Source organism: Malania oleifera, unplaced genomic scaffold (genome assembly GCF_029873635.1).
Source record: "Malania oleifera isolate guangnan ecotype guangnan unplaced genomic scaffold, ASM2987363v1 ctg310, whole genome shotgun sequence".
NCBI classification, from domain to species: Eukaryota; Viridiplantae; Streptophyta; class Magnoliopsida; order Santalales; family Ximeniaceae; genus Malania; species Malania oleifera.
Window position 1 is genome coordinate 21,598 of NW_026651865.1, and position 9,919 is coordinate 31,516.

General features: G+C 40.2%; 1 non-coding gene across 1 annotated transcript; it reads right to left on the minus strand.

The window, feature by feature from the left end:
* Nucleotides 1-247: 247 nt before the first annotated feature.
* On the minus strand, nt 248-355 carry LOC131147155 (small nucleolar RNA R71). Its single transcript, XR_009134635.1, has one exon. It is a non-coding gene; the product is annotated as a small nucleolar RNA R71 (small nucleolar RNA).
* Between the last annotated feature and the right edge of the window lie 9,564 nt (nt 356-9,919).

Below are 9,919 nucleotides of genomic sequence, written 5' to 3' on the forward strand. Positions count from 1 at the left end.
GTGATTCCCCAATTTCATTGGATGGACTCTGAGAGCCCGTACCAACACTTGACAGACTTTGAGATGGTTTGTACCACTTTCATAATAGGGCTAGGACTGATGAATACATTAAATTGCGTTTGTTTCCCTTTTCTCTAAAAGACAGGGCAAAAATCTGGTTTAATTCTTTGTGCCCTAACTCTATTACTAGCTGGGCTGAAATGCAGCGTGAGTTCTTACATAAGTTCTTTCCTCTTCAGAGAACTCAGTACCTACAGGAGCAGATCAGTCAGTTCATGCAAAAAGATGGCGAGACATTCCAGGTATGTTGGGAGAGGTTTAAGGACTTGATGAACATATGCCCGCACCATGGTTTCGAATCATGGAGGTTAGTGAATTATTTTTTTACTGCTTTAACCCCTGTGTGCAAACAATTTGTCCATTCTATGTGCAATGGGATGTTCTTCCATAAGGAACCATATGAGGGCTTATCATTTTTAGACTATCTCGCTGAGAGTGCCCAGCAGTGGAACGCACGACCTGAACGGGTGCCGATAGCTGCCCAACCTATTCGAGCAATCAATGGCGGGGGCAGATATGAGGTTAAAGAGGACACTAGCTTACAGGCCCTTGTAGCTGCGTTATCTAAAAAATTGGAAGTCATGGAATCCGAAAAGTCGAAAGCTGAGATTTGCACGATTTGTGAGACTTCAGACCACAGACCTCAGGATTGTCAATTCTTACCTGTGTTGCAAGAGAGCAGATCTGATCAGGTGTCATCGGCAAATTGGGTTAACAAGACGCAGAATCAGCCGCTCTCAAACACTTACAACCCGGGGTGGCGGAATCATCCAAACCTCCAATGGAGAAATGATTAGCCTGGTCCATCATCTTCTCGATATCAGCAGGCACCTCAATCATATGCACCACCTCCGCAACCGACATATAATCCAGTCGTAGCTCCTCAACCGCAATAGTTTTCTCGGAGCTACGCACCACCAGGATTCCAACCAGCGTTAGTCTCCATTCCAGTAAAGAAAGCTTCTGATGATAGTGTAGCGCAGGTGGCAACCATGCTCCAGCAATTCATGCAAATGCAAGTTACGACCAATGGAGAACTGAAAGATGCCATAAGCAAGATGAGTACACAGCTTAATACCCTAGAAAAAGGAAAATTCCCTGCACAGCCTCAGCCTAATCCCCAGGTATATAGACAGCCACAGCAGTCAGTGCACAATGTTTCAGGGGATACGTTTGAGTCAGCAAAAGCAGTTATTACTTTGCAAAGTGGAAAGGAAGTTTCCCATCCTGAAATGGCCACTGACCAACAAACAACCACGCCGACACCTGAGGTGACAAATGAGACAGATAAAGGAAAAGAAAAATCAGATGAGGCCAGCTCAAGTTTAACAAAGTCAGATAATAAAGAGGATGAGCCAGTTAAGGAATACCAACCTGTGGTACCATACCCTCAGCGTTTGACATTTGGACAAAAGAACAAGTATCATACGGAGATTCAAGAGATATTCAAGCAGATAAAAATCAATATTCCACTCTTAGATGCCATACAGCAGATCCCTGCATATGCAAAATTTCTAAAAGACCTATGCACCGTAAAAAGGAAACTGAACGTGAAGAAAAAGGCTTTCTTAACTGAGCAGGTCAGTGCATTGATTCTTAGTCAGACTCCACAAAAACTTAGAGATCCTGGCTCCCCCACGATACCTATTATGATTGGTGAATCTCGTATCGGGAGAGCTCTACTTGACCTAGGGAGTAGTGTGAATCTGCTTCCGTCTTCATTATATGACCAGCTGGGTTTAGGTGAATTGAAGAGAACTACTATGATGCTACAGTTGGCAGACAGAACTGTAAAGGCTCCACGAGGTATTATTATGTTTTGGTTCAGGTTGACAAATTTTACTATCCCGTGGATTTCGTTGTTTTGGATATGCAGCAGCCTGTTTCCACCATTTATCAGGCTCCTGTCATTTTGGGGCGTCCATTCCTTGCTACTTCAAATGCCCTGATTAATTGTCGGAGCGGAGTCCTAAAGCTCACATTTGGGAACATGACACTGGAAATGAACGTTTTTAATGCTCATAGGATGTCAAGTGGGTGTGATGACGCAGATACTCATGCAGTTGATGTGATAGATGACTTAGACACTTCAGAGCTACTGTCGGTACTTGACGTCGATGCCGCACTTGAAAATGACTCTTTTGCGCAGTTTGAAGGGATTGATGAATTATTGCTAGAATCCGAGGAGCAGATCCCAGATAGTGGTCCTCATATGTTTGATGCGAGTTATACAAGTAGTTGGCGTAAGCCTACATTTGAGGCCGTTGACCTATCAGAAATTCTGAAGTCGTCCACAGAAGAAATTCCAACACTTGAGTTGAAACCATTGCCTGCCGAGTTGAAATATGCTTTCTTGGGTCCAGTAGATGGCACATTCCCTGTGGTAATTTCTTCACACCTTACTCTTGAACAGGAAACTAAATCATTGCAGGTACTTCGAGAGCATCGAGGAGCGATTGGATGGACTATCGCTAACATCAAGGGTATCGACCCTTTCATTTGCACTCATAACATCTTCCTCGAAGGAGACGCTAAACCAGTTCAAGATGCACAAAGGAGGCTGAATCCATCCATGAAAGAGGTGGTAAAAAATGAAGTGCTGAAATTGTTAGCTGCTGACATCATCTATCCGATCTCTGACAGCAAATGGGAAAGCCCAACACAGGTAGTTCCAAAAAAATCTGGTTTGACTGTTATTGAAAATGCTAATGGAGAATTGATCCCATCTAGGAAAGTAACGGGTTGGAGAATGTGCATTGATTATCGTAAATTGAATTCGGCTAGCCGAAAAGATCATTTCCCATTACCTTTCCTAGATCAGATATTAGAGAAAGTAGCTGGTAATTCTTTTTATTGTTTCTTGGATGGATTTTCTGGTTACCATCAAATTGCCGTAGCACCTGAGGACCAAGAGAAGACTACCTTCACTTGTCCCTTTGGCCCCTTTGCTTTCCGCAGAATGCCATTCGGTCTATGCAATGCCCCTGCTACTTTCCAACGCTGTATGATGAGTATTTTCTTTGATATGTTAGATGATATGTGCGAAATTTTTATGGATGACTTTTATGTGTTTGGTAAGTCTTTTGATCATTGTTTGACACAATTAATTGCGATTTTGAAAAGACGTGAGGAAAAGAATTTACTTCTAAACTAGGAAAAATGTCAATTTATGGTACGTAGTGGTTTAGTACTTGGACATTTGGTTTCTGAGCGTGGTATAGAAGTTGATAGGGCCAAGGTAGAGCTAATTTCTCAGTTACCTGTCCCTAAGACAATCCGGGATATTCGCTCCTTCCTTGGTCATGCCGGTTTCTATAGACGTTTTATTGAGGGTTTCAGTAGTATTGCTAAACCATTATGTACCTTGTTGCAAAATGAAACTGAATTTTTGTGGACTGATGATTGTCAACAGGCCTTTGAAACCCTAAAGCGACATTTGACTATTGCGCCTATCATGCAACCTCTCCGGTGGGACTTGCCATTTGAGATCATGACCGACGCTAGCAACTACGCTCTTGGTGCTATTCTAGGTCAACAAATTGATAACAAGTCGTCGGTTATTTATTATGCCAGTCGAACTTTGAATGATGCTCAGAGAAATTATACCACCACTGAGAAGGAGTTGTTAGCTGTTGTTTTTGATTTAGAAAAATTTCGCTCTTATGTCATTGGTGCACCTGTCATTATTTTTACTAACCACTCTGCTTTGAAATATTTATTAGCAAAGAAGGACGCCAAGCCCAGATTGATCAGGTGGATTCTCCTCCTCCAGGAATTCGATATCACCATACGCGATAAAAAGGGCGTGGAAAACGTTGTAGCTGACCATCTTTCTCGGTTGCAGCTACCCGAGGTACTGGTGTCCCCTCCCTTGAATGATGACTTTCCTGATGAATGTCTCTTTGCTATGTCACACGCTCCATGGTTTGCCGACATTATGAATTATCTCGTCACCGACCGAATGCTAGACCAATGGTTCACCCAGGACAAGTGTAAGTTTATAGCTGAGGTAAGACATTATTATTTTGATAATCCATACCTGTTCAAATATTGTTCTGACCAATTGGTGTGTAGATGTGTTCCATATGATGAATTTAATTCTGTGATGCATTTTTACCATGGTGGGACATGTGGAGGCCACTTTGCTGCTAAGAAAACTGTTTCAAAAATATTACAAAGTGGACTCTACTGGCCTACCATATTTAAAGATGTTGAAAATTTTTGTAAAGCATGTGAGGCCTGTCAAAAATTAGGCCAAATTACTGTCAAGAATGAAATGCCTATGTCCCCCATATTGACTCTTGAGATTTTTGATTGTTGGGGTATTGATTTTATGGGACCATTTCCCATTTCTTTTGGGCATTCTTACATTTTGGTCACTGTGGACTATGTTTCTAAATGGGTGGAGGTAATACTTTGTCGAACCAATGACCACAAGGTTGTCATACGTTTTCTCAAAGAGTTATTTGCACGCTTTGGCATGCCCAAGGCAATCATTAGTGATGGAGGGTCCCATTTCTGTAACAAACCTTTTGAAAAACTTATGCAAAAATACGGTGTAACCCACAAAGTCTCCGCCCCTTATCACCCTCAGACCAATGGTCAAGCTGAATTGGCCAATAGAGAGATCAAAACGATACTTGAGAAAACCGTGCGTCCTAATCGTAAGGACTGGTCAGAAAAACTTGTTGATGCACTTTGGGCCTACCGAACAGCTTTCAAGACAAACTTAGGGATGTCTCCCTACAGGTTAGTATACGATAAGGCATGTCATTTACCTGTTGAAATTCAACATCGTGCTTTATGGGCTATCAAACAGATTAACCTTTCACTTGATGATGCCACAGGTTTAAGAAAATTGCAGGTATGCGAGCTTGAAGAATCTCGAAGGGATGCTTATGATAATGCTCATTGGGCTAAGGCGCGGATGAAGTTGCTACATGATAGGAACGTCAAAGAAAAACAACTTTTCCCTTCTCAACAAGTGCTACTCTATGACTCCTGACTGCATGTGTTTCCTGGGAAATTGAAATCCCGGTGGGGTGGTCCGTATATTGTTGAAAAAGTTCATTCTCATGGTGCGGTAGAGATTGTAAATCCGAAGAATGGCAACTGCTTCACAGTCCATGGACAGCGCCTAAAGCCTTTCATGACCCCATTCGATGTCGACAAAGAGGTCTTGCTTTTGCAAGACCCTAAGGGAGTCCTTTGACTTTTCTATGCTACTGTTTTATTTTTATTTATTTTTTTTATTTTTTGTTTATTTGTTTTAGTTGTGCTTTTCCCTTTTCTTTCTTGTTACATTAGTCAGTAGTACTTTTCCATTAGTTGTTTACCGTGCACAATTTTATTTCCCTTACGCTTTCACATTGAGGACAATGTTCCACTTTAGTTTTGGGGGGGGGGTGAGCATTCGCATGTAACACTGTGCACGTACACGTACCGAGTTTTTAATTTAAAAAATAAAAATAAAAAAAAAACAAAAAACAAAAAAAAAATCATAAAAAAAAATCAAAAAATCAAAAAGAGAGAGAAAGAAAGGAGGAGCACTGAGGAATTACATTGCACTATGTCATGCTTAACACTGTGTGTACCCTTAACATACTTGCGTATAACTTAAGAATGACACACTTGAGTCAATCATGCGTAGTTTCTCTCTATATGATCTTATGACTCCATGAAGAATCGATTGGTAGTACATTCGTGTTAATTTGGTTATATAATTTCTTGTATCTACATGTATCTCACGAGGTTGAATAAACACATTCACGTGATTCATTGCACTTAGGGTTTCCTTGTGAGCACTGAGAGAGCACCCGTGGTGACTATGACACCTTGTGAGATATTCTTGAGCTATTATCGTCCTTTTGAGCGTTAATATCAAATTAGAGTTCATAGAACTCAATTCTCTTTTTCTGGATGATTCCTTGTATACTAGTCTCTGTCTTTGATTTGTTAGCCTAGAGGTGACACCTAGTGGGGAGATAGAAACCTAGGTCTTGTAGCCTACTCAAGATGTGAAGGCTGAGCCACCCCTAGAGATAGACTTAATTCATGAACTCCTATTTGAGCTCAATTCCCATTGATGGTATGAAGATTACAAAAGAACTGTTATGATAATCCTAATTGATCAAGAAAAGACAGAAAATGAAGAATGAGCAAAATAAAGAATAAGAAATACACATGCGCATGAAATGAAAAGTCAATGCCGGTCCAAATACACATCACAAGGACACGACACGTATTTTCCACGTATGAAGATGCTTCAACCGGTTAATGCCTCAAATGTATTCACGACAAGTTTGTGAGTAAGTTGATCTAGGGTGGTCCCAGTTGGATATGGCGAGTAGGTGAGAAGATGCTAAGGTGAAGGACCCGACACCTCATAGATAGGCTAGATCCTTTCCAGACTAGTCCATTCCATATACTTAGCGTTGTTCCTTTTAATATGTGGGGTGTTTGATCGTGACACTCCTCTTCACATATGACGAGTGAACCCATTTTCTTTGAGTTTTTTTTAGGGTATACCAGTTAGGCTGAGTCAAAGCGACCGTTCTGTAGGTGTCCACTGGCGTCCTAGGTGTACTGAGTCACACACATCACACACACTTTGAGAGTTTACCTATTTATACTCGAACTTATATGATTGCATTAACTCTGAATGTGCCACTGATTAACTTCATGTGAGTATACTGCTCTCAAATCACGTATAAATGATGAAACTTGCATGGGTGACGTGCTTTGGAGTCGTATACATTGAATATGAACAAACTTGTGTGAAATTCAGTTATGTTCTTGTATGTGAAGTGGTATAATTATGTCATATGTGCATTGATTTTATGATTACTGGAGTATGTAGTTGTAGATACCACCCTGAGATTCATTCACGTCATTTGCTAGAGACTAGAAAAACGTTAGTTGGGGGGTGTGATTACTCGTCAAAACTGCGTAATTAGGCATCTTAATCCGGGCTTTACAGTTTATCTTTTTAATTAAATGTCCAAAATTGTCCAATATTTTAATAAAGTTCAAAAATCATCATTCTTGAACTTTATTGCACTATTTATGAAGTTTTGGTAATTTTTTGTCGCAGGAAAATTCCCGGGAACCAAAACCGACACCTATTCGTATTTCATGCATAACTTTTCCGTCCAAGCTCCGATCGAGACGATTCAAATCTCTAGAGAAAGAGAAAAAGGATTATCTACAACTTTTGTGTTTTGAGGTTTACGAGAAATAGGCTCCAGAAGAGTCAGATTTGCGATGAACAGAGAACAAATAAAATAAGAAAATAAAAAAAATATATGTTTGAATGGATATTTGATGTGACCTGACCATGCATGGCCGGGTTGGGTTGTTCCACGCCGGGTCCTAGGGCACCACCCCCTATCCTTTAAATTCTTTTTTTTTCCCTACGCACCATGCTGCTCCCGTCCTCTTCCTCTGTTTTTCTCTTTCCTCTGCTTGTTCTTCCTCTCAACTCTCTTTCTCTCGCTGTTCTTCCTCATTCTCTCCTTGGTTTTAAATTTCTTTCCCTATCTTCCCCTGCTCTTCCTTCTTCCCTAGTTCCTCCTCTTTCCCTTTTACTCACTCCTTGCTTCTTCCCTATACTCCCCCTCTCTGTTTTCAACTCCGTTCAAAGCAGTTCCCAAACAGAGCACAGCCGAGACCCGAAGCCACAGCAGACCACCAGTATCTGAGCCTTCAAGTAGGCCTCTCGGCCAATTCTCCACCAGCCTCGGCTTTGCTCCAGCATCTTCTCCATAGCTCCTTGCAGCAGCCTGCTGCCATGCCAACACTAGTGCAGACCCAAAAGCACCAAGCCAGCACCAGCAACAGCTACCAGCAACACAGCCAGCCGCCGTAGCTCCCCTCTTATCCAGCAGTTACCCAAGGCTACCTCCACTCTGCAACACATCCGAGACCTCCATGGCTGAATTCTGTTTTTTTTCCCTCTCTCTCTCTTCCTTTTTCTTTTCTTTTCTTTTCTTTCCTCTTCTTTTTAAATTGCAATTGAATGTTTTAATTTTTTTTTATTAAGGTTCATTGTGTAGTTTAGGATTTGAATATTGGGTTATGTGATTTTAATATTTTTTTTACTGAAGTTGAAGTTTAATCATTATTTATTTATCTTGCTTTTAATTAACGTTCTCATTAGCTTTGAAGAATTTAAATTGATTGTTTTTATTTATCATTCTCTTAGATTAAATTCTGTTTTTTTTTTAAAGGTAAAAAAATATATAATAAATAAAAAAGGGAAAATATATAAAAAAAAAAGAAGAAAAAAAGGTGTTTTTTTAGTTAGGGTTTATCTGATTGAAGTTTGAGTCTTTATTGTGATTTGTTATCGGTTACGTCGATTGGTAGCTTAATTTTAATTCGCATTCTTGATTCGTGTTAAAGATCCGATTTTTATTGCGCACGTATGTGTTGATTGAGTTTCCATTCCTGCATGTTTAATTACGTGTCCAAAGTTACCATCTTTAATTAGTGCGTATTCCGGTATTTCCTTAAGTCGGCTAGGGTTTCCATTTTTGCTTTTTAATGTAATGAATGCTAGTTTTTAGAGTTTAATGTGCATGTTATTTAATTTGTTAAGAATGAAATCAAACAATCTTGAAAACCCGAATCTGAATTGAGTTCAGTACCTTTTTAATTTCGATTGGAAGAACGTAAAATCCGAAATTAAAACGCATTCCTTGAGGAGACGATCTAGCCCTTGGGCTTAATATTACACGATAGAACTCCTATACTTGGGATAGCTTTCGAGCTACTCATTTTTTCTAGTGAGTCATTTAGGGCTTAGGGTTTGGGGTTTATGGTTTACGGTTTAGGGTTTAGTGTTTAGGGTTTAGGGTTTTGGGTGTAGGTGCTTAGGTTTTAGGGTTTTGTGTTTAGGGTTTTGGGTTTTGGGTTTAGAGTCTAGGGTTTTTAGGGTCTAGGATTTAGGGTTTAGGGTTTAGGGTTTAGGGCTAGGGTTTAGGGTTTAGGGTTCAAGGTTTCAAGTTTAGGACATAGGGTTTAAGGTTTAGTGTCTAGGACTTAGTGTTTAGGGTTTAGGGTATTAGGGTTTAGGGTTTAGGGTTTCGGGTTTTAAGTTTAGGGTTTGGGGTTAGGGTTTAGGGTTTTGGCTTTAGGGTTTTTACGGTCTAGGGTTTAGGGTTTATGGTTTAGAATTTAGGGTTTAGCGTTAGGGTGTTGGGTTTAGTGTTTAGGGTTTAGGGTTTAGGGTTTAGGGTTTAGGTGTTTAGGTTTTAGGGTTTAGGGTTTACGGTTAAGGGTTTAGGGTTTAGGGTTTTTGATTTAGGGTTTAGGATTTAGGGTTTAGGGTTTTGGGTTTAGGGTTTAGCGTTTAGGGTTTTGGCTTTAGTGTTTAGTATTTAGGGTTTAGGATTTAGGGTTTTGGGTTTTGGGTTTTGGGTTTTGGGTTTAGGGATTAAGGTTTAGGGTTTCGGGTTTAGGGTTATAGGGATTAGGGTTTAAGGATTGTGGTTAGTGTTTGGGGTTGGGGTTTAGCATTTGGGGTTTAGGTTTTTTAGTGTCTAGGGTTTAGGGTTTAGGTTATAGGGTCTACGGTTTAGGGTTTGGAGTTAGGGTTTAGGGTTTAGCCTTTAGCGTTTAGGGTTTTGGGTTTCGGGTTTACGGTTTACGGGTTATGATTTATGGTTTAGGTTTTTAGGTTTAGGGTTTCGATTTTTTGGTTTAGGGTTAAGAGTTTAGGGCTTAGGGTTTTGGGTTTAGGTGTTTAGGTTTTCAGGTTTACGGTTTAGGGTTTAGGGTAGAGGATTTAGGGTTTAGGGTTTAGTGTTTTGGATTTAGGGTTTTGGGTTTAGGGTATTAGAGTTTAGGGTTTAGGGTT